The sequence below is a fragment of the Sardina pilchardus genome, chromosome 21, assembly GCF_963854185.1.
Source record: "Sardina pilchardus chromosome 21, fSarPil1.1, whole genome shotgun sequence".
Taxonomy (NCBI): domain Eukaryota; kingdom Metazoa; phylum Chordata; class Actinopteri; order Clupeiformes; family Clupeidae; genus Sardina; species Sardina pilchardus.
Window position 1 is genome coordinate 22386301 of NC_085014.1, and position 5545 is coordinate 22391845.

Here is a 5545-nt window from a genome sequence, read left to right on the forward strand (position 1 = left end):
TGTGTGTGTGTGTGTGTGTGTGTGTGTCAATGCATGAGTGTTTACTTGTTTGTGGATATGCCCACAGGTTTGTGTGTGTGTGTGTGTGTGTGTATAGATCTCTTTGTGTGTGTGTGTGTGTGTGTGTGTGTGTGTGTGTGTGTGTGTGTGTGTGTGTGTGTGTTTAAGTGTGTATGCATGTGTGTTTACTTGTTTTTGGATATGCCCACAGGTTTGTGTGTGTGTGTGTGTGTGTGTGTTTTGTGTGTACTACATATCATTGTGTCTGGGCGCGTTCATCCATTGCCTCATGAAGTGCATGTTATTTATAATTTCATCATCATGCAGTCGATATTACATGCAGGGGTCAAATAGTGCGTGACTGCGGCTATAACAGTATTTCAAACACTAATGTGGATTATCTCATTACAGAAACATGCCTCTTGAGTCGCCTTAAAGGTAATAAAAGCATTCAAGCACTATCAGTGCATAAGACATGCAAAACTGTGTTGATGCCAAATGGATCACAGATTTTTAAAAAACATTTTTAAATCATTTTTACTTCCTTCTGCCGCCCAGACCATGTCTTCATTATTCACTGCTGATGTAGCAGGGCTGATCATGGCTGCTGTATCACAAACAGGACGTCGTACAGCACATCTTCATGGTAATGCTCCTCGGGACATTTTGTATTGAATCCTCATTCATTCATGTCAACATGCTTGACTGAGTGATATCACATAAATGAGATCAATATAGGGTCCAGATTAGAGTTAATTGAGGAGATGTTAGAAGAGCAAATAGATTGCGTTAAAGAAATATGCATGTTACAGAAATATGTATGTTAAAGAAATATGTATGGTCATATGATGGAAGCTGTAATGAATGACCTTATAATTAAATGCTTCTATTGCAAGTATGTCAACTGTTGTCCAGCTACAATTTTTAAACCAGACAAGAGGTTTGGAAGGATCAAGGAGGTAACATTTTCACCCCTTCAGGTTTGTTTATTTGTTGGTTGGTTTGGTGGTGCGTTCACTGGTTTGATGGTTCAACTCCTTCACCTTCTGTTTGTAGACTGTGAATTTGATTTGAGAATAATTTGAGAATAATTAACTGCTTTCCCAAGTGACTGTGTTATCAGATTCATGAACATTGTCCTTGAACCTTTTGGAGAGCTACTCAGAAACAGGTGAGAAGCTACTGAAAGCTCACACGCTACCTTCTGTAGACCTCTGATATCGATCATAAACCCAAGGCACATGTCATGCTACGTTTCGCTCTGATAGCATCTAGCATGTGATGAGACAGAATATGAACTAGGGAGATGCAGGTCTCCATGCGTACATAACTGTTTGTGGAGTATGGCATGGCTAATTGGCTTCAGTCCGTAATTAATCTCTGGAGTCTCCTGCTGGCCTTCCCAGAATGCCTCCTGCTTGACCAATCACAGGAAATGACCTCCGCTGATGTCAGATATCCGGAGCTGTGCCCTGTAGTAGTGGACTCCCTGCAGAGCAAATAGCTCACTGGTCATTACTGGCCAGTTACAACACACACTCAGTACGACCTGCTTCCTTTCTTTCTGTCTGTCTCTCTCTCTCTCTTGGCTCTTTCTCTCCAGCTTTTTGTCTTTCCTCAAGTCGTATTACCTCCGCCAAGGAGGTTATGTTTTCATCGGGGTTTGCTTGTTTGTCTGTCTGTCTGTTTGTTTGTTTGTTTGTTATTGTTAAAAAAAAACGTTATGGATAGATTTCGATGAAATGTTCAGGGAAGTTCTGAAATGCCCCAAGGAAGAGACTATTACATTTTGGGAGTGAGCCGTAACCGTAACACCATCTGGATCCAGGGGGCGGTTATGTTTTCGCTTGGCAGTGCTCTGCACTCTCTTGAGTGCTTCTCTAGTTTCATTTCTTTCATTCATATTTGAATCACTATAAACTATCAAGTCTTCATCTGTCTTTCTTTCCTTCTATCTTTTCCATTCCTTTCTTTCATCCTTTATTTCACTGGTGATGCGTAAATAAAGATGCTCCAAATGCCCATTCATTTGTTCTGTCCATTTCTCTCTTTCATTCTTTCTGTCTTTCTTTCTTTCTTTCTTTCTTTCTTTCTGCCTAATGCTGTGTGGTGAGCACCCGACGTTTTGATCTAATGCTCTGTCGCCCTAAGTCCTCTTCGCCATCTCCTTCTCTCTCTCTCCCTCTCTCTCTCTTTCTTTCTTTCTTTCTCTCTCTCTCTCTCTCTCTCTCTCATCGCCCCAGGGCGTGTCGTGGAAGTGTGCAGTTTAAAGTGGCTTTCCTGATAGCGCTGATGGCAGTGCTAAGCTGTGGAGACAGAGGCTTTGGGTGACTAAGTCCCCCGGCCCTGTGTGACAGAGCTCCCCGGAGGACTGCTCCTGGCAGAGAGGCACAGACAGGCAGACTGACACGGTGTGTGTGTGTGTGTGTGTGTGTGTGTGTTTGCATTTGTGTGTGTGTGTGAGTGTGTCTGTGTGTTTGCATTTGTGTGTGTGTGAGAGAGAGAGAGAGAGAGAGAGAGAGAGAATGAATAGAGAGAGAGAGTATGAATAGAGAGAGAGAGTATCATCCTAACTGTAGTTATTACCATATGATTCTGGTGATACCGTTCTCTATGGCTACATAATCTGTATTGCTTTGCCAGCACCACTGTATTCTGTATAGAGTGAGGGGTGTGGAGGGGAGGCACCTTGGGTCTCATCCCACCCCTGATGATGGCGTAAGAACTGTCACAACACCATGCTGATAGCTGCCAGTCCAAGTGAGGCTTATTCCCTGTGATTTATACTACCATAAATCCAGTGCTTATCCCCAACTCTATCATCAGAGTGACAGGGACAGTGACACTGGTTAAGGTTTTGAAGGCATCCATTGGTGTTTAGATCTGAAATACACCAGAACACCATGTAGGAGATTCTGTCGGTGTGGTCAGTATCAACCTAGAGGTGGACAGTGGACGCTAATGAATTTGGTTTGCGTCGCAATCAGGATCTGCTTTATTGATTCTTCATCATCAAAGCATTTCTTTCAAAGTAATGACAACATTTGCAAATAGACACAGACAGAGAGATGGAGCAGACGCCAGCAAACAGACATGCACACACACATACACACACAAACACACACACACACACACACACACACACACACACACACACACACACACACGCTGACTCACATGTACATGACCTGTGGGGCTGTGTGGATCTCCCTTTATGGCTGCTATAGACAGAAACCCAATTACCCAACCACCTACATGCCATGTTACAGTACACTGCTCGCTGGGACATTGAATTACCGACCCATGGACACAGTCCGTGTCTATGGAGAAATCTGAACTCACTCTCAACAAAGGAAGCCAGAGGTGATGACGAGCAGCCATCAGTCATGTGGGAGTGTGTAGAGGTTTTGGGATTTAAATTCGACTTCAAGAATAAAGGCCACTTAAATACCTCTTAAAATGAAACACATAACACATCTCTTCAAACATTCCCCTTCTCGTCATGGTATGTTGCATGATGACAGGGCAAATGTCTTGGTTACTTCAGGAAGCTGGCCTCCAGACTTCTGCTGTAGCCTACCGTGTCATTTTCACAATCTAATTTCATGTCAGGGATAAGACATCTATAGGGGACAAGATTTTAAATAATTACGTTTGTATAATTTCCACATTTTTTTGGAACACAAGACCAGACACCACACAATCCTGGATACAATGTCATTTACTGCGTGAAAAGGGCTTGTTAACGCCTGTGCTGACTTGTGCACGTTCAGGCGTTCAGGACGTTTTGTTTTGGTTGACACTGTTGTCAATGTCGCTATGGCATATGGAGAGGTGTTTTTGTGTTGGAGGACGGAAGTGTTGTACCAGTTGTTGTGAACACAAAAGAAACTATTTCCTGTCACTTGTTGCGCTCTTTGCGCTCTCTTCTCTCTCTCTTTTTGTGATGAGGAACATCAGACGATAACACACTGGGCACATCATTCAGTATAATTCAATCTAAAGATGCTGGCGTCGATTACTTCAGATGTTTGATGGAGAAGAAACCGACGCGGGAGAGAAAGAGCATGTCCGTGCCTCCCTCGTGCACGCTCCTTTAAGCTTCAACCAGTGCCCGTTCTCCCCGGTGGCACCCCAAAATGCTCCGCCAGGCCAGTCCCCCGATGCGGCGGGCGTCAGCCCCTGACTCGAACCCGCGCATACCGGCGCAACAACATCCTCTTAACGTGACAACCTCAGATCCGCAAAAGTTTTCTCGGCGCTTCATGGAATCGGGCTCGCTGTTCCGCCAGCGTCAGAATGTCCGGTTAGAGGACGGGCGACATGCTACCTCTCCAGCGCGCGGCGAGAAAGCGAGCTCTCTGCGCACGTTTCAGGACCGTGGACAGCGCTACCACAATCACGGACAGGACGGCACCGATCATGACAACAACTGCTCGGATTACGCGGAGCAACAGCACAACTGCGATTTAGTACATACGTAAGTAGCCTACAGTCTGTTTTACAGCAAAGAGTTTTTGTCACGACTGTTAAAAAGATGACAGCGTTTATCTCCATACGATGTGATAAGAACAATTGTGCTTTCAATACCCACGAATATACCATTATATGCCGTAGTAAAATGAATGTACAGAATGTGATATATAGCGTAGGTACTGTAGCAACAGGTCTGTATAGCCGCAGTAATGTTCTTCTGTTAAAGCGTTTAGTATGGTTTCTATGAAATGGGGGGAAAAATCGTTGTAGTTCACATGACCAGTCACGACACTTACCAGTCGTTTTCAACTGTCCAACGATAATTGTTTAACACAACTGACATAGACAGAGAATGCTATTTATTTTTTCATTTGGTAATGTCCAGGTCAAGTTACAGAAAAAGTGTCTTTCTCGGGTATTCTACCTGATTAACTTGATGCGAGTGTTAACTGTTAACACCCTAGTAAAGTGATCGATGCTGTTATCGTGTCTTGATCAACGTCTTTCTGTGGATCCATATGGGAACTTTGCCGTTTAAAAGCAAGCATATGCTCGGTTAGAGTAACGTAACTCATCTTTTATCTCCACCCCGACATGCCTGTGTATGATGAGAAAAGTGGAAACACCTCACGCAGGCAGTAGTTGAACTGTCTGAAATGCAACGTGTTTCATCTCTGTGCTTGTGTTACGCATGGGCTCGGAATGGAATGCGTCTCCAGAGAGTTTTGATGAAATTCTGTTCCCCTTGGCTCGCCTGTGAGAAGAGGTTTGTTATTCCGACATAATGATACAGCTGGCCTTGGGTTGAATAAGCCTTGATTAAACGGAGAGAAGAGGCCTCTGCTATGTGTTAATGCGTATTCGAGAAGTTTCCTGTTTGAAACCAGATATGTCTATCGAATCTCTTAGCGCAAGAATGACTATTAAGATCTAAAAGGGCAAGAATAAAAACGTATATAATTGGTAACGCTGGATTAATTGGAGTGTGAAAAGTAGCCAGACAGGAATTACACACACACGGTCTGATTGACCTCTGGTCCTCCCGGCACCCACGTCTTTTCTGAATAAT